Source organism: Canis lupus, chromosome 13 (genome assembly GCF_011100685.1).
Source record: "Canis lupus familiaris isolate Mischka breed German Shepherd chromosome 13, alternate assembly UU_Cfam_GSD_1.0, whole genome shotgun sequence".
NCBI classification, from domain to species: Eukaryota; Metazoa; Chordata; class Mammalia; order Carnivora; family Canidae; genus Canis; species Canis lupus.
This window is the reverse complement of record NC_049234.1, coordinates 49,739,541-49,759,883: the sequence shown is the minus strand read 5'-3', so window position 1 is coordinate 49,759,883 and position 20,343 is coordinate 49,739,541. Positions and strand designations below refer to the sequence as shown.

Sequence of the window (20,343 nt, the reverse complement as noted above, 5' to 3'; positions counted from 1 at the left end):
TGTAGAGGTGCAAATGGGTCTCAGGGCTCTCCTGAACCAGACTATAATGTCACAGGAATCCCTTTCTCCATATCTTCCCTACTCCTCTGCCTGTGAATGAGCTAGATGGCCTCTGGTTTGGTATTGTAGTGGAAGAGACTGACCCCGGAATGGAATCTTTTTCTCTAATGCTGAAGAGAGATTCTAGGAGAGGATTCTGGATTGAGGCCTAGGGCCAATCCTGTGATGGTGGTTAAGCATTGGCAAAGGATGGGGTATTTAAATTAGAGGTGCCCACAAGAACTCCTGACTTGAGTCAGAGGAGTTGTACTTCCCCAAAAGAACCAGAATGCAATCACTAATGGAAGAGAGGAGTATTGAGTAGACAATGGTAATGATGTCTATTCTAACAGTGGCTTCCATATCTTTTTTACCTCAATGACCTGAAAGAAAAGGAATTTTATTATTAGGACCTACTACACGTATACAGTACTTTGGGTTACCAGGAAAGCAGATTCTGGATAGAGAACTGCAAGTAACTTGTTTATCGGACTCTGGAAAACTTGTTTATGTACTCTGGAATCAGCACCTGTGAAAGAACAAAGGATTCAGGACTGGGCAGAGGGAGAAGTTGAATTGTGATGCCCTTGCCACCTGGGTGAAGCTTCATTTGATTCTACGGAGGGTTCTGAAGTAGGCTCATCAGTGGTGTTCCAAATTGTGGCAAAAGTATGGTGGCCAACCATCCCATTTTGTCTAGGTCTGAGCAGGTTCCCAGAATACAAGACTTTCAGTTCTAAAGTTAGGAAAGTTCTAGGCAAACCAGGATAAATTGGTATCGCTAGGAGGGCTAGACCTTTGTATTCACCTTCCAAGTTGACCAGCCATTGGATGTGGGCTTTCCCTGGGGAAGGATCTTAACTCTGGGTAATTCAGTTCCCTCAAACTAAGGGCAATTTCTGGGGAGAGACTCATTTTGAGTCCTTGGTCAGCAGTAAGCAACATACCTGGGAGCTGGGGATTATGTGTCTTACTCCTGTAGCAGGTCATTGGGGTAGTATACCAAAGCATCCACTACAATATATAAAACTAAGCAAATGTTTCAGGAAAAAATACCTCCTTATGCTATGTACAATCTACTCTGATATTTTCTATTCTGTTCCATTTGAAAAAATATACTGGCCCTCTGAACAGGCACTTCACAAAAGAAGATACTCAACTAGCCCATAAAGAAATAGCCTTATGAAAAGGTCCTTAACTTCATTAGTCATCAGAGAAATGCAAATTTAAACCACAATGCAATGCTACTGTAAACCCAGTCAAATGGCTAAACTGAGAAAAACAATGCCAATTGTTAGTAAGCTAATGGAGTAACTGGAACTTTCATAAATCATTTATGGGACTATAAATTGGCACATGCAAAAAACCCCACAACTATTTGGCATTGTCTAATAAAGTTAGGCATCTCTACAGATTTCAACTTAGCAATTGCACTCCAAAGTACCTATCCCACAGAAATGTTCATATGGCCATGAAAAATGTCCAAGAATGGTCTTATGCCCAGCCAGGGCATATTTGTATATTCCAAAAAGACTGCAAACAGTATCTCCTATCTCCTATCCTTTCCTACAATGTAACCTAGAGATTCTTCACTAGGAAGAGTAGGATCTGTGTTTCTATCCTTTGAAACTAAGCTTGTGACTCACTTGCAACAAATAAAATGGTGCAGAAGTAATGCTGTGTTAAGTCACATGCAAAGTTAAGTCAGAGGGTAGAAGAAAACACCACCCAAAAATATGCCATTTGGGCACTAGGATTCTTTTGAGCTGAAGGCAATTGAGAAAAAACATATGTAAGAAAAGCTCTCTGCCTCCCCCTGTGTGCCTAAATGCAGGGTATAGTTTGTAAAGGTGTCCCCCCTCTCCTCTCTACCAGGAAGGACAGAAGTTAATCGCCAGACACAACTGTAGATCTTATCAGCCTAGAGATGGCACCAGAGGAATCTACATAACAAACCTTTTTTAAAAAAATTTTATTATTTTTTTAAGATTTTATTTTATTCATGAGAGAGAGACACAGAGAGAGGCAGAGACATAGGCAGAGGGAGAAGCAGGCTCCATACAGGGAGTCTGATGTGGGACTTGATCCTGGGTCTCCAGGATCACACCCTGAGTCAAAGGCAGACTCATAAGCACTGAGCCAGCCAGGCATTCCTGTAACAAACCTTCTAACGGAGGCTTATCTCCCATTAGTTCTGCCATATAGTTCCCTTCCCACATATAATTCCCATCCTAAAAACTTGAAGTCCTATTCATCTGCCTTATCATTTCTATAAAACTTTGTTATTGTTTGGTTAAGATGCTATACAAGCCCAAGTTCTAACCGCCCTCTGTGTCACTCATCACAGAGTGTCCCTTGTGTACATGTGCAATGCACATGTTAGTAAACTGTTTTTCTCTTGTTAATATAGTTTTTTGTCAATCTAATTTATAGGACCCAGCCAATCAACTAAGATGGGGGGAGGAAAAAGAGTTTTTCCTCTGCTCTATCAGAAAAAACCTTGTTCCCAGGGACACTCATGCTTGGAACTCTGAGCTATCTTGTAAGAGGTCCAACTGCCTTGAGGTCACCTTCCTGTAAGGAAGCCAACCAACTAGAAGAATCCACTAAGATGACCTAACTGACCTACTTAGTCTTAAGGGTTCTCTCAACCCAGGTGCCAGACATAGGTCCACCCCACTGTCAATTCACCTCCAACCACTGAGCTTTTCAGCCAGAGCCTCAGACCTCACTGGAGCAGAGATAAGCCATCCCCCCCATACCTTTTCCAAATTCTTGACTCACAGAATCTGTGAGCATGATAAATAGCCATTCTTTTATACCACTATCCATAATGGCCAAAACCTGAAAACAACCCAAATGTCTATTAAGAGCAGAATGGATAAATTGCAGTATATTCATTATAATAGAATATTCTAGGGCAATGAGAACTTTTGATACATACAACAAAATCGATGAATTTCACAAATAATAATGTTGAGCAAAAGAAGTCAAATACAAAATAATACATACCATATGATTTTATCTGTATGAAACTTCAAAAAAGACAAAACTTGGGAGTGCTTGACTGGCTTAGTCAGTAGAGTGACTCCTGAGCTTAGGGTTTTGAGTTTGAGCCCTATATTGGGTGTGGAGATTACCTAAAAATAAAATCTTTTTTTTTTTTTTAAAGGCAAAACTTATCTCTAGTGCTAGAAATCAGGCTACTGGTTAGCTTTGGAGGGAGGTAGTGACTAGGAAAGCATTTGAGAACATTTCTGTGATGCCAGCAATATTCTGTTTCTTCAAGTAAGGCTGGCTACATGGGTGTGTTCATTCTGTAAAAATTTTGTTGAGCTCTATTCTTTTGATGTATTCACTTTTCTGCTTATAGGTTATACTTCAATAAAAAATTTTAAAGATGCTGGCCATGACCTACAAATTCATTTCCCAACCCACAGATTACAACTCACAGTTCTATGTAAATGGTGGCCTATGGAGATATATGGGACAGCGACTGGTGGTGATCTTGTCTCAGCCAGATGAGTATCTTGGGTTCATAACTAAATGTTGCCAACACAAAGCCTCCTGAATATCAGAGCCAACTGCATAGGCTGTTCCTGCCTATGAAGGCTGTGGGGAATATTATTCTTTCCCTTCAGATTATGATTGAATTTGGGGTAGGACCCTAAAAAAGACAGAAATATCTTGGTGTTTTAAGAACATGGACTTGGGGATTTGATAGGCTTTGAATGACAAGCAGTGGTTAATTTAACCTTAAAAATTTATTTTCTTTCTTTCTTTCTTTCTTTTCTTCCTTCCTTTCTTCCTTTCTTCCTTTCTTTCTTCCTTTCTTTTGCAAGCTCTATGCCCAACAGAGGTTTGAACTCAGGACCCTGTTATCAAGAGTCATATGCTCTACTGACTGAGCCAACCAGGTGCCCCCTTAAAAATATTTCTTTAGCACTTACTCTGTGCTAGCATTTTACATGTACAGTCTCATTTATTATCAGAAAAAATCTATGAAGTAACTTAAGTACTAGGACTCTCTCCATTTTGAGAGATGAGGCAATTAAGAACTGGAGAGTTACATAACCTGCTGGGGTTTCCACAGTTGAGCTCACTTAGCTGGGTTGGAAATGTCTGAGGATTGGGGTGTCTGGGTGGCTTAGGCAGTTAAGCAACTGACTCAATTTTGGCTCAGGTCATGATCTCAGGGTCTTGAGATCAAGCCCCACATCAGCTCCATGCTGGGCGTGGAGCCTGCTTCAGTCTCTCTCTGCCCCTCCCCACTCTAAAAAAAAGAAGAAAGAAAGAAAGAAAAAGAAATGTCGAAAGATACAGCCTGACATATTACTTTATTTTCTGAGTTGCCTGAATATATGGACAGACTTCAAATTGAAGAACTGTGAAGTATGAAACTAGTCAGCCAAGAATGGAAGAAAGTAGCTTCCTGAAGATGTTAAAGATTCTTGGTCAAGGGCAAGATCAGGTTAGGAACACATGAATCTGGGGGTTGACTAAGTTGAGTCATTTGAGTTTTTCTTTTTGCACTGTGTTTTTTTCCCCTCCTACAAATCACTGCTTTTAGAGAAATAATTAAGATCTTTGTCCCTTTGGATCTTTGTATGATTAGCTTCTTTGTATCATTCAGGTCTCTGCTCAATTCCACTTCCCCAGAAAGCCTTCCCTAGCCTTGTCTAAAGATCCTGCTTCCCACTCTCCCACTCCTCTTATTATTATTTAGTTTTCTTCTAAGCAATTATCAATACTTGAAACCATATTATTTACTTGCTTATTGCTTGTTTTCTCCATTATAATGTGAGCTTCACAAGGGTAAAGATTTGTTGTCTTGTTTACCCAACATCTCCAGTGCCTAGAATAGAGCTAGAGTATACTGGATACTCACTGGGGAAGGAGAAATGGAAGGAGGGAAGGAAGGAGGGAAGGAAGGCGGGAAGGAAGGAAGGAAGGAAGGAAGGAAGGAAGGAAGGAAGGAAGGAAGGAAGGAAGGAAGGAAGGAAGGAAGGAAGGAGAAGGTAAGAGAGAAAAGAAGGAAGGGAGGGAGGGGAGGGAGAGAAGGAAACTGGTATAAAGACATTTTAAAGACTTTGAGATGAAAAATTTTTTAAAAGGTTTTATTTATTTATTCATGAGACACAGAGAGAGAGAGAGAGAGAGGCAGAGACATAGGCAGAGGGAGAAGAAGGCTCCATGCAGGGAGCCCGATGTGGGACTTGATCCCTGGACCCCGGGATCATGCCCTGAGCTGAAGGCAGACTCTCAACCACTGAGTCACTCAGGAATCCCTAAGCTATAGTTTTGACTTGATTATAAAACCTGCCAGGGTTGCCCCGAAAGGTATGGATTTTCTAAAAACGTGGCTGTCAACAGTCCCAAATACATTCCCAAGAATTCAAAATCTTATCATCTAGAAAGAAATGGATTTTTTTATTTTTTATTTTTCAAATTCTATTTTGGCCCAGGCGAAGCCTGGTGTTTCTACCAATTGCCTTACTATAATGTTTCTCTTCTAATTTAGTACTGGTCAAGACTATAAGCTCTGAAAGAATGAGTTTCAGGTCACTGGTCAGAGAGGTTAGAAAGGGGATAATAGGAAAGAAATAAACATCTATGCAGAGTTGTTTGTCAGGACTGTGCTAGGCACTGTGCCCATGCACTTGACTTCCAGTAATCCTCACGTTGACTTTGCAAGGAAGGTAGTAAGACTCCAGATTTATTGTTGAGGACCCTTTGTCTCTGGGAAGCTAACTAACTCACCTGTGGTCCCATGGACAACAAAAGACAAAGCTTGGATATGAGTTGTGAGCTGAGGTGGGTCTGGCTCCAAAGCCCAGATTCTTGACTCAACCAAACTGGGAAAGAGAATGAAAATGAAGAAATTGGGGCATCTGGGTGGCTCAGTGGTTGAGTGTCTTCCTCAGGTGGTGATTGCGGCATCCTGGGATCAAGTTCTGCATCAGGTTCCCGCAGGAAGCCTACTTCTCCCTCTGCCTCTGTCTCTGCCTCTCTCTGTCTCTCATGCATAAATAAATAAAATCTTTAAAGAAAAAATAGAAAAGAAAATGAAGAATTTAAGAAATGAGCTAGAGATAAACACTGAAGCACCTGGAATTTGATTTCTCAGTCTTTCCTCTCCTGGAAATGATTAATTCCTTTTTGTCTCTATTAGCCACTACACTGTAGAAAGACATAAGTCACCTGTACAGTTAGTGCTTCAGATCCCAGGACTAGCTCTCTGATGTTTGTAGTCACTTCTTAAAATCACCTCGCAAGGAGTTTTTCCAAAGTAGCTGTCTGTGGGAGCAATCAAATTCCCACCCTGATTCTGACTGGGAAGGGTTGGCCACCCTGATCACGCCTCCATGGGAAAAATGAAACTGACAGATTAAGGGAACAATTCCAAGAATAATTTTGGCATTCAATTTAAGACTGGAAAATAATTTTCCTTCTTATTTGGGCAAGGAAAATGCCTGAGGGACAGTAAAAGCCTGCAGGAGAGGTTCAGTTGAGAGCCCTTTTTCCTCTTCCCCTTTGCCAGGCTCATGTCTGTAAAACAGCTGAACTATTTGCTACCTTCCTGAGTTTGTACTCAATTGTTTAAAGCAGACTTGGAAATATATACATCATTAAAGTAAAAAATTAGGCTAAATAGCAAATCTTCGGATTGGGAGAAACAACAATTTTTACAAGTATATGAATTAAGCTTAAATTCCAGCCTTATCTATAAAGTAAGTTTTTTGAATCCTAAGAATTATATTTTGCAAAATGGAATGTATGTATCATTTTTGGAAAAGCCACTCCTTTACAATCTTCTTGGATTGATACCATTTTCAAATTTCCTTTCTTACAGCTATTGCATAAAGGAACAACTGTGCTAAGACCCATTCCCTGTAAATTGGTACAATCTCTGTGGAATCTTGATGAAGTGTACATTGGCAACATTTATCAAAATTGCAGTACAAAATTACATATTTTTGACTCAGATATACCATATTCAGGAATTTATATTATAGATACACTTGCATATGTACTAGTGTATGTATATGGTTATTCTGCACCATAGTTTATACAAAGACTAAAGGATGGAAACGACCTAAAAGTCAAGAGGGCTAGTTGAATAAATAATAGTACATGTATACAATGCAATAGTATACAGCCATCAGGGGCTGCTTGGCTGGTTCAGTTGATAGAACATATGACCCTTAATCTTGAGGCTGTGAGTTCGAGTCCCACATTGGTTGTAGAAATTATTTAAAAATAATATCCTTAAAAAAAATAGTATGCAGCCATCAGGATGAATATGGGAAGCTAATATTTAATGAGCTCCAGGATATATTGTTAAGTGGAAAAAAGCCTAATGCAGGACAGTGGTGCAAGTACAGACAAAAGTTAATTTGTGTGGGTGGGGGATATAAAATTTTTTTAGACTTTATTTATTCATGAGAGACAGAGAGAGAAGCAGAGACATAGGCAGAGGGAGATAGACTCCCTGTGAAGAGCCTGATGGGGGACTTGATCCCAGGACTCCAGGACCACGCCCTGAGCCAAAGGAAGACCTCCACCACTGAGCCACCCAGGAGTCCCTATATGTTTTTGCTTTATATGCAGAGACTAGCTCTAGAAGGACACAGAGAAACTTGTAACATTGATTACTGCAAGAGAACCGGGTAGCTGGTGAGAGATTTCACTGTATGTTCTTTCTATCTTTCAAGTTTTGAACTATCCCAGCAATTTAAAAGGATAATTTTTTAATTGAAAATATTCTGAATTAAAATACATCACAAAACAAACAAACAAAAACAAAACAAAACAAAAACACATCACAAAATAATAAAAAACAGGAATTATGGAGTTATATTTTACACCCTAAGATCTGGAATTTGAAAGCTCTCTTTATAATAACTTTGTATCAAAGAAAAATCCAAGATCTTTTTTTTTAAATTTTTTTAAATTTTTATTTATTTATGATAGTTACAGAGAGAGAGAGAGGCAGAGACACAGGCAGAGGGAGAAGCAGGCTCCATGCACCGGGAGCCCGATGTGGGACTCGATCCCAGGTCTCCAGGATCGCGCCCTGGGCCAAAGGCAGGAGCCAAACCGCTGCGCCACCCAGGGATCCCCCAAGAGAAGATCTAAGTGGAAACTACAAACTGTACAGAAGATAAATATTATGAAATTTCTAGATATTTTCATGGTTTAAAAGTGTCTCTTCACAGACTGTTTATTAGTTGCAAGGAGCAAAAGAGTATATGGTAAAGAAACTGGACAAACCTAGACTGGATAATTGAAATTAATATCACTACCAGAGGCAGACAGAAATTTTGTGATAACCTGAAAAGGTCATAAATCACTTATGGGAATGTAAAACCAGGCTGTACTCAAACGGAAACCCAAACTGAAGAACACTCTAATAACAGACCTGTATTCTTTTTAAAAATATCAATGCTATGTAACACTGACTATTCCACATTAAAAGAGACTAAACAGACATGACAACTAAATTCAACTAAATTCAACTAAATGTCTTCCTGAACTGTGTCTGGAACTAGTGGGAAAAATAACATTATAAAGGACATTATTGAGACGATTCACAAAACGGGATTAGAGACTATAGATTAGATAAAAGTAATGTACCAAAGGTACATTTTTTAAAAGCTTTTATTTATTTATTCATGAGAGACACAGAGAGAGAGAGAGGCAGAGACACAGGCAGAGGGAGAAGCAGACTCCAAGCAGGAAGCCCAATGTGAGACTCAACCCCGGGACTCCAGGATCATGCTCTAAGACGAAGGCAGATGCTCAACTGCTGAGGCATCCTTACCAAAGGTTTTTATTTTATTTTTTTCTTACCAAAGGTTTTATATGAAATGTTGTCCTTCAAAAGCTCATGTAATCACAGTATGAGATAAAGGAATGTGACATTTACTCTCAAATGGTTGATAAAAAATAATGATGCATAAATATGCATGCTTAGGCATGTATCTACAGAGATAGTGAATTATAAAATGAATGTGGTGGGGTGCCTGGGCAGCACAGTCAGTTAAGTGTTTGTTAGTTTTGGCTCTGGTCTGATCTCAGGATTGTGAGGTCAAGCTCCAGAATGGGGCTCTGCATTCAGCGGGGAGTCAGCTTGGGTTTCTCTTTCCCTCTCCCTCTGCCCCTGCTTGTACCTCTTCCCCCAGGGACACGAGCTCTCTCTAAAATAAATAAATAAATCTTTAAAAAGAATGAAGTAGGGACACTTAGATAGCTCAGTCAGTTAAGCAGCTGCCTGCAGCTCAGGTCATGATCCAGGGGTCCTGGAATCAACCTCATCAGCGTCTGCCTGCTGAGTGCTTTTTCCTCTCCCTCTCCCTCTGCCCCCTGCTCATGCTTGTTCACTCTCTCTCTCTCTCTCTCTCTCTCTCTCTTGCTTGAGCTCTCACTCTCAAATAAAGTCTTAAAAAAAAAAAAAGCAAATGTGGCAAAATGTCAAAAATTGATAGATTTATTGTGAATGTACTCATTGTCACTCAGGTGTTCACTTTACTTTTTTTTAAAGATTTATTTATTTATTCATGAAAGACAAAGAGAGAGACAGAGAGAGGCAGAGACACAGGCAGAGGGAGAAGCAGGCTCCATGTAGAGAGCCCGAGTGGAACTTGGTCCCGGAATCCCAGACCAGGCCCTGAGCTGAAAGCAGACTCTCAACTGCTGAGCCCCCCAGGCGTCCCAACTGTTCACTTTAAAATGGTTAATTGTAAATGTTAATATGTAAATTTCACCTCAAATGAAAAAAATCAATGGATTTCAGCAAAGGGTATAAGGGTATTGAGAATTTCTGTGTACTATTCCTGCAATGTTTCTATAAATTGGAAATTATTTCAAAATAAAAAGTTAAAGAATTTCTCTCTGTGGAAATTTAATCACTTATACAGATCTTAAAGGTCAGGAAAAAGCAGAGACTCTGAGGTAACACCAAGGTAATGCCTGCAGGTAGCAGCTGCCATGCTCTAGCAGAGGTCCCACTGAGCTGAGAGGTACAGTGGGGCTCATTCAGGGACCATGGAAAAGAATCTGAAGGCTAAAACCAGTTGCTGCTGTCACCACAGTAAAAAGACGTTGCTGGCCAAAGTTCTGGTTTCCTCCTCCTACCTTCTAGTCCCCCTGTCTAGTGCCCCCTCCTGGTAGAACCTAATAGCAGCCAGCTGACAGAGAAGGAATGCAGCTTATAGAGTTCCAGCCCCACCTCACAGAGCCCAGCAAGGAGGATTCAAAACCACCAGCCTGTAGGATTTGAGGTACCTGGAAAGCAATTCTTTCTGGGTTTGGATTTTACAGAAAGTAGCTTAACAACAGACACACTTTACATATCAGAATGCTGAGATGCACAAAAAGCCCACCTTGAAAGAAAAGTCACAGCCTTAAATACAAACACTAATACAGCTTGATTCATATTATTGTAGTAGTATTATTATTTGTAAAAAAAAAAATTTTTTAAGTAGGCTCCACTCCCGGCACAGAGCCTAACATGGGGCTTGAACTGACGACCCTGAGATCAAGACCTGAGCTGAGATCAAGAGTTGGACACTTAATGGATTGAGCCACTCAGGCACCCCTATTTGTAAATTACTTTTTTTTTTTTAATTTGTAAATTCTGTCAAGTTGCTGCCAACACTAATTTAACAAGTACTGAACCACTGCTCCTGGGGAAAATACAGGGTTAGCTTCCTGTGACACTATGGTCATAATATTTTTGTTCAACAGCCAATGTATAACTTTGTTTTATGGGTGCTTCTGCTTAAAGACAGCTTATTTATTATATATTTGTTGACAGATCAACTTTGAATTCATGTCTAATAGCACTATAACTCGTGTCTAAATGAAGCTCCTCTAACACATGTATTTGCTCCTTAAGGCATATCACAACATTCTTGCACATAGGAATACTAGGCAGCCCTTCGACACTTAATGTAGGAGTACAAACAGTGAAGTCACAAATAAATAAAAAGCCACAAAATATGGAAAAAAATATGGAAAATATGGCACTAATTAGACTGTGGGAGGACATTTGTTTATAAGATGAGAGCTAAAATAAAAAGGCAGGGGGTCACCTAATTCAACCTTATTCAATTCAGCTGGCACACCAGCCAATTTAAAAATTTTGCCATTCTGCACATGTCTGAGGATGACTGCAAAAGCACCCAAAGATTTACTCTATGTAGGTGTGGTAGACAGTACTGACATGGTTCTAGTGATCCCTAATTCCTGTATTCACACCCTTGTCAAATCTCTTTCCCTTAAGCATTAACTAGACCTAATAATTTTCTTCTAATGAATAGAATACAGCAGTATGATGGACTGAAACTTCTGTCAGCAGATTACTGCAGGAGAGAAAGAAAATCCTTTTCCTTCTACCATTCTAAGTCCTCAGCATGAGCCTCTGTAACAAATGACATATCAACAAGAGAAAAACAAATTGACATTAATAACATGTAGATCTCACATATGCATGGGAGAGACTCAGAGTAACTAAAAAAGGTGGCTTAGAGCTCTGGCTTATACAGTATCTTCAACAAACAACAGTAAATCTGTAGAGAGGGATGCCTGGTGGCTCAGCGGTTAAGTGTCTGCCTTCAGCTCAGTGCGTGATCCTGGAGTCCTGGGATTGAGTTCCACATCGCGCTCCTTGCATGGAGCCATCTTCTCCCTCTGCCTGTGTCTCTGCCTCTCTCTCTGTCTCTCATGAATAAATAAATAAAATCTTAAAAAAAAAAAATAAAAATAAAAATAAAAATAAAATAAAATCTTAAAAAAATAATCTGTAGAGAAATGACAGGATAAAGGAAGGTAGTTTTAGACTTCCTTAAGTGGCAAACTCTAGGAAGGTAAATATATAGAAAACTAATGATAAATAAAAGCTAGTTAGGGGGCACCTGACTGGTGCAGTTGGAGAAGAATGTGGCTCTTCATTTAGGGGTTGTGAGTTCCAGTCCCATGTTGGATATAGAGATTATGTAAAAATAAAATCTTTTCTTTCTTTCTTTCTTCTTTCTTTTTTTTTTTTTAGAGGGAGAAGAGAGTGCACACCAGTGGGACAGGGAAGGGGGAGGGAAAAAGAGAGAGAGGATCTTTTTTCTTTTAAGATTTTATTTATTTTTTCATGAGAGACACAGAGAGAGATGCAGAGACATAGGCAGAAGGGGAAGCAGGCTCCCTGCGGGGAACTCGATGTGGGACTCAATCCTGGGACTCTGGGATCACACCTTGAGCCAAAGACAGATGCTCAAGCACTGAGCCACCCAGCTGTCCTGAGAAAGAGGATTTTTTTTTTTTAAACAATTTTTTTTTTATTTATTTATGATAGGCACACAGTGAGAGAGAGAGAGAGGCAGAGACACAGGCAGAGGGAGAAGTAGGCTCCATGCACCGGGAGCCCGATGTGGGATTCGATCCTGGGTCTCCAGGATCGCGCCCTGGGCCAAAGGCAGGCGCCAAACCGCTGCGCCACCCAGGGATCCCGAGGATTTTTTTTAAAAAAGATTTTATTTATGTATTCAAGAGAGGGACACACAGAGAGGCAGAGACACAGGAAGAGAGAGAAGCAGGCTCCTGTAGGAAGCCCAATGTGGGACTTGATCCCCAGACCCTGGGATCACGCTCTGAGCCAAAGGCCAGATGCTCAACTGCTGAGCCACCCAGGCATCCTCTGAGAGAAAGGGGATCTTAAGCAGGCTCCATGCCCAGTGCACAGCCCAACTCAGGACTTGATCTCATGACCCTGAGATCATGACCTGAGCCAATATCAAGAGTCAGACGCTTAACCAACTAAGACACCTAGATGCCCCCAAAATAAAATCTTAAAAAATAGGAATAAAAGCTAGTTAGTAAAGTTTGTCATATAGATTCCTTAGTGCCATCTCCAGGCTGCTATAGGTCTAAGGTTGTGTCTGGTAATTAACTTTTGGCCTTCCTTGTAGAAAGGGGAGGAGGGATACCTTTTAATATTTAGGTCGTACTTTTAGGCAAATAGGGGGAGGACAGGAAGATTTTCTTGTATCTACTTCTTGATTGTCTTTAGCTCAAAATAATTTTTATATCAAAGAGGCATATTTTGCAGTGACATATTCTGGTTTCTTTCATTATAAAATACTGTTATCCTCATCTTACTGGTCCTTTTTATCCATGGCTCTCCTCTCATGCCTGTCTGATGGTAAGGGCCAGCTTCCAAGGAAATAACAGCCAACCTCAGACCAACAGCCAAAGAGGAACTAAACCACTGAGTGGGCTTAGAAGTGGTTCTGTCCCAGCTGAATCTAAAGATGACTATGTCTTTGGCCAGTACCTTTTTTTATTTTAAGTTTATCATTTATTTTTTTAAAAATATTTTATTTATTTATTCATGAGAGACACAGAGAGGGAGAGGCAGAGACACAGGCAGAGGAAGAAGCAGGCTCCATGCAGGAAGCCTGATGTGGAACTCGATCCCTGGACCCGGGATCATGCCCTGAGCCAAAGGCAGACACTCAACCTCTGAGCCACCCAGGTGTCTCTCAAGTTTATTTATTTAGGTAATCTCTACACACAACATGGGGCTTGAACCTGCAAGATCAAGAGCTGCATGCTCCACCAGCTGAGCCAGCCAAATATCCCTCATTGGCCAATATCTTGATTGCAGCCTCACCATAGATCCTGAAGTAGGGGGCCCAGTGAAGCCAGGATTTTTGACCCAGAGAAACTATAAAATAATAAATGATGCTGTTTTACAGACACATGGAAAGATGCATAACATCACTAATATTCAGGGATATGCAAATCAAAACCACAATGAGATACCGCCACATACCTGTCAGAATGGCTAATAAAAGAAATAAACAAGAAATAACCGGTGTTGGCAAGATTATGGAGAAATGAGAATTCTTATATACTGTTAGTGGGAATTTAAATTGGTGCAGCCACTCTGGAAAACAGTGTGGAGTCTCTTCAAAATCTTAAAAATAGAGCTATGTATGATCTAGCAATTCCACTTCTGGGTATTCATCCAAAGGAAACTAAAACACTAACTTGAAAAGATACATGTCCCCTCCCTGTGTTTACTGCAGTATTATATACAATAGCCAAGACACGGAAGCAAGCTTAGTGTCCACTGATGGATGAATGAATAAAGAATATGTGGTATATAAAAACAATGGGGGCAGCCTGGGTGGCTCAGCGGTTTAGCACCGCCTTCAGCCCAGGGCATGATCCTGGAGACCCAGGATGGAGCCTGCTTCTCTCTCTGGCTGTGTCTCTTGCCTCTCTCTCCTCTCTGTGCATTCTCATGAATAAATAAATAAAATCTTTAAAAAAAATAAAAAATAAAAATAAATAAAAACAATGGCTATTATTCAGTCACAGAAAAGAAGGAAATCTTGCTATTTGTGACAACATGGGTGGACCTAGAGGGTAATATGCTAAGTGAAATAAGTCAGAGAAAGACAAATATGACTTCACTTATGTGGAATCTAAAAAACAAACCACATGAACAAACAAACAAAATAGTAGAAACAGAACCATAAAAAAAACAGAGGACAAACTGATGGTTGCCAGAGGGAAAGGGGAGGGCGGTGAGAGGATGGGTAAAAAGGGGTGAATGGGCGGTGGAAATACAGGCTTCCAGTTCTGGAATGAATAAATCATGGGGATGAAAGGTAGAGCATAGGAAATACAGTCACTTGTGTGGTAATGGTGTTGTATGATGACAGATGGTAGCTATACTTGTGAACATAGCATGACATACAGAGTGTGGAATCATTATGTTGGACACCTGAGGCAAATGCAATGTGTGTCAACTATGTGATTTGATTTTTAAAAAGTATGTTTTACATCACCAAGCCCTAAGGTAATTTATTAGCAATAATTAGCAAGAGGCAATTAATACAGTAAGAAAAATTAAACAAGGTAAGCACTGAATATGAAAACATGTAAAAGACCAAAACATAAGAGAAGCAAAGATCAAATACAAAAATTAACTACTTAGAGATTTTTAAAAAGGTAGCACTAATAAATAAATCCAAGAACTGACACTCTGAAATATGTTAAACTACTAACTTAAAAGAAATAAAAAAGAAGCGTGAATACACAAAATAAGGAATGAGAACTGGAAAATAAGCACAGATAGAAAAAATTTTAAAAGTTTTTGGTTGAAAAAAAAAAAAAAAAGCTCTTGGTTGAGAGGCCAGTCTAACTCTTCTCTGTTGGTACTGTGTCTCCCGCCAGCTTGAGCTGCAGCCCCCCCGGTAAAGCCCTGCCTGTGCCTTTGGAAAAAGGAAGAGGAGGAAAAAAGTACTTGATTTCACTTTGTGAATTATTAAAATTATTAAAAGAAAATATTTGTTTCATACCTGATTCCCTTCCTTTTCCCTATGGGGAAGTCAGATAATGTAAATTTGGGCTTGGTGTCTTTATCCTGACCATTTTCTGTAATTCAGGGTGAAACTGGGTGAAAATCTTACAAAGCAGTATTTATCTCCCTGCATGTCACGACCTATTAATTCTTGACCAGATTTTTAAAATGACATACAATAAAATATAAAATTTGTAGTGTAATACATACTATATTAATAAAACACAATGAGGATAAGTATTGTTTTCATAAAACTTGTACCTCAGTTATGTGTGAGTGAATGTGTACACATTAGCTGTTGTATAACAATGTACTTCTTGGATGCCTGGGGGGCTTAGTCAGTTGGGCATCTGCCTTTGGCTCAGGTTGTAATCCCAGCGTCCTGGGATCAAGCCCCCACATAGGGCCCCCCACTTCTCTCTTCTCCCCTCTACCTCTGCTCACTCTCTTTCACTGTCTCTGTTTCTCAAATAAAATAAATAAAATCTTTTAAAAAATGTATTTCATTCTTCAAATGACTCTTTGTCCAGGTCAAAAGCATTTGAAAGCCACTAGTGCAGGACTTGGGGTATATGGAATGTAATTTTGTACACACAGTTAGCTCCTGAGAGTATCTTTCATTGGGAGCCCCAACATCAAAACAGGATGGTACAACTTTTCTCCATTAAGATGTATGCCACAACCTCATACGTTTCAAACTGTGACTCATTTTTTCCAGGGGTTAACTTTCCTTTTTCTGCTGTAATTAAACCTGCTGTATAATAGCACTGGCGATTTCCATCTGTTCCAATGATCTTGTATTTCAAGGCAACTGACTTCTTCGGTTCTATCCATTTCAAAATTATGTTTGCATGTTTTTTATATTGAGAATTTGTTCATTTCTTGCTACATGGTAGATTCCTGAGCTTTATGCTATTTTTCCTTTAGTTTTAAGTATATATATATATACTTTTCCACATGGACTCTATCTGCCTAACATATGGGAAAACCAAAGGGAAACACTGAAGATCGAACTATTTCACCAGTCCTTTGGATTGCCCTTACCTACTACCTTAATTCCTTCTTCCTGCTGTTCTCTGCTTTACTCTTAAATATTGCACTGAGAAGGCATTGGCATTCTTCTCTCTCAGCCTGCACTCTGGGGGACGGGCTGCCAGGGTGTAAGTGGCCCGATGGAAAGGCCTATGTGGCAAGGAACTGAAGATCGGCTAACAGCCAGCAAAGATCTGAGGTCTGACGACGGCCACATGAGCAAGCTTGGACGTGGACCCTCACCTAGTTGAGCCTCGAGACTACTATTCTTCTGGCTGATAACATAAAAGTAACAGACCCCGAGCTAAGTATCCAGCAAAGCTGTATCTGGATTCTTGATCCACAGAAAGTGTGAGCTAATGTTTGTTGTTTTCAGTTGGTATGATTTAGGGTAATTTGTTACACCACAAAGATAACGAATACAGGGGCAAGTCACCCATTGTTTGAGCTTTGTTGGAGGCATGACTCAGCCTCTGTCAGAGGTATTGAAAGGAGCCAGGTATAGTCTGTCCTCAATTGCTGATGAATATGGGCACCTGTGGGCACATGACCCAGGCTCAGCCTATTCAGAAATGGCTTGGGATTTAGTGCCCTAAATCCCTAAAGAAGTGGAATGCGGGATGCCTAGGTGGCTCAGCAGTTGAGCATCTGCCTTTGGCTCAGGATGTGATCCTGGAGTTCTTGGATTGAGTCCTGCATCAGGTCCCCGCATGGAGCCTGCTTCTCCCTCTGCCTGTGTCTCTCATGAATAAATAAAATCTTAAAAAAAAAGAAAGAAAGTATAATGGTTGAGAAATGATTCTTCAGAGTGCCTGCCCTGAGGGTTCCACAGTAGAGGTACCAGTGGTAACTTCCTAGCCAGACTATTCTTGTCTCTGGTCCTCAATTTCCCTATCTGTAAAATGGAGACAGTAATGCTTTTCCCTATAATGTAGGGGTGTTGTGAGGATTATGTGGATTCCAATAAAGTGCTTAGGTCAGCACCTGGCATACAGTAAGTGCTATTTTAATGCTGATTTTTATGATTATTTTATACATGAGGAAATTAAGGCCCAGAGAAGTAATTTGCCAGGATTGGATCTCATACTAAAAAATGGAAGGGGGTATAAGAAAACAGGGGCATCTTTCCCCTTTGCTTTCAGGGAACTTGTAGACAGATGCTCTAAAATTGGGAGTTGTTGGGACTGAAGACAGAGATTCAATGGGAGAATTTTGAGTAGCAAGGTGGAGTCCTGCTTTACCACCCCAAGTCATTCAGTCTCTCCTGCATGGGTGAGACTTCAGATTCCCAGTGTAGTGTGCTTCTTCAGGGTTGAGCTGCTGACAAAGCTTGTGTTGAGAAGTGGGATCAGGGCATCCCCAGGATCTCCCTGTGAGCTATCCCAAATAGTTAACACCTCCTGAGAGCTTACTGTGTGACCTGCACTAGTTACCCACATGCTTTCTGTGCATTAACTCATGCCAGCAACCTTATGGAGTATACTTCTCATTAGCTCGATTTTACAGATGAGGAAACCAAAGCACAGAGAGGTTAAGTCACTTATCCAAGATCACACAGCTCATGAATAGCAGAGCTTTGAATCGGGGCAGGCTGGCTCCAGATTATGTTCTTAACCACTAGACTTCTCTGCCTCTCAGGTGAACTGACTCAGTCCTACCTACCTCCAGGCAGGCTCACTCAAGTGCCCAGTAACCACCTTATGTGCTGGTCACTATGATCAGCTGAATAACACCCCCCAAAGATACCCATGTCCTAATGTCCAGAACCTGTGAGTGTTACCTTAGATGGAAAAAGGACTTTGCAGATGTGATTAAACAGAAGATTTTGATGGTAGAGATTATCCCAGATTATCAGGGGCAGTGGGGGGGGGCACTAAATGTAATCACAAGTACCCTTCTAATAGGGAGCCAGAGGGGGGTTTGAGAATCAAAGAGCAAGTAGGAGACCTGAGGACAGAGGGAAGAAGTTAGTGATTCCAGGAAAGTGTCAGGTGTTAAGGGATGCAGGCAACCTTGAGAAGTTACAAAAGGCAAGGAAATGAGTTCTCTCCTATACCTCCAAAAAGAGCCACCTTGCCTACACCTTGCCTGTAGCTCAGTAAAACTGATTTCAGACTTCTGACCTCAAGAACTATAGGAACACAGATTTATGGATTTTTTGAGCCACTAAATTGGTGGTAATTTGTTACAGCAACAATAGGAGACCAAAAATAGTCACCCACGTTGAGAGTGCCTCATTTTGGGGGTCATGGCATTACGGCAAGGATTACAGGGGACTCTGCCCCCCTCAAGCCCCCTCTCCATCACTCATCTTCAAATCATATGCCAGCAGCTTTCATTCCTTCATTCGCATATTCTCCAAGGGTCTCTTAGGGTCTAGGCACTTCTACAAGTCCTGGGTTTATAATAAACAGTAAACAAGACAAAAGCGCTATCTCAGAGTTTCCATTCCAGTGAAGGAGAAAGATCATACACACGCAAAGGAAGACATAAATTCTCTGAAGACACTTTAAAAGTAATCTCCACGCCCAACGTGGGGCTTGAACTAACAACCCCACGATCAAGAGTGGCACGCTTCGCTGCTCCACCGACTGAGCCAGCCAGGTGCCCCCAGAGTTATTTTCCTAAATGGCCCATCAGCCCTGAGGGATCAAGACCAAACTCCTTAGCTTGGCTCAAAAAATCCTGGCTTTGGTCCTCACTCCCCACTCCAGCCTCATTCTATTCCCCTCTTTCCCTGCCTGACCTCGCCCCCCAGCCCAGCTGACCCACTGGTGTTCCTGAACTAGGACCCTTCTCTAGGCTTCTGCCTGTCTACTTGCCTGCCAAGGATAGGATTCCCCATTCCTCTTTCAGAAAGCCTTCCCAGGACTCCCAAGTTTGGGTTGGGTTTCCAAGGCACCCCGGGAACATCCCACACATAGCACTTACCCTATGGTAATATATTTACATGTTGTCATTCCTCAAGGAGCTGCAAGCTCCTTGGGGAATGGGACTGCCCACTTCATTCATCTTGGAATTGTAGTGTGCCTTAGAAAACCTCCAGGCACACAGTAAGCCCTCATAAAACATTTCCTGAATGAACAAGTCTGAGTGAGGAGGTTTCACAAATCTAACCATGAGGGTGAAGAGAAAGAAGTCATTCATGAGGGCTAGGTGTGCCTTTCAGAGAATGTGAAATTTCAGACATGACTTGTAGAAGGGCCAAGGCTTGGCAGGCCTTCCTCATGCTGGCAAGCTGGGGCGGGTTTCTGGAGACTCAGCAGAGGAAGGCTGGGGAAGAGGCTGAGAGGAGAAGCTTATTCCTGGCTGCAGGCAGGGATGTTTGAAGAAAACAAAGTTTTTTCAAACCATGTTGGGTGCGTGGGCCTTAATTATTCAGGTGTCAGAAAAGTAATCAGAGGCAGGTAAGTTGCTGGGCTTCCATGGGTTCACCATTAGGAGGTCTTTCTCCAGAAATGTGTAACTAAGAGTCACTTCTGAAAGCACGTCTCCGCCTGGTAAACCACTCAGCCTTGAAGGAAAGAACTAGAATGCTTCTTCCTTTATCCGGGCCAGGCTGCTTTAAGATGGCTCCAACCCCCCACCACCTCCCACCTTCGGGGAGGAAGAGGAAAAGGGTAGGAGGAGGAAGTCCGAGATAGGAGGCAGTTGAGACCAAGTTGCTAGAGGCACCCCAGAATCTCCAGCAGGGCCGGGTTTTTCTGTGTGTGATCTGTAGGCACTTTTAAAGCTGGAAGGGGAGTGGCATTTTCATTGTGTATCTAAAGCTTGTTTACTCCCCTGGAGCTGGTTCTTTGATTGCTGGGCTTTAGAATATTTACATATGAATTACACACAATGGGACGATAGTTTATAGAAACCCCCAGGTGGGCTGGTTTCAAGGACCAGAATTGAAGGAAGAT

The 20,343-nt window shown here is 41.2% G+C and overlaps 1 long non-coding RNA gene across 1 annotated transcript in view; it reads right to left on the bottom strand.

The window, feature by feature from the left end:
• Window positions 1–451: 451 nt before the first annotated feature.
• Window positions 452–20,343, bottom strand: part of LOC111098472 — a 32,657-nt gene continuing 12,765 nt past the window's right edge. The window contains exon 3 of the long non-coding RNA XR_005368381.1: window positions 452–568. This is a non-coding gene — a long non-coding RNA (uncharacterized LOC111098472). The remainder of the gene's footprint in view (window positions 569–20,343) is intronic.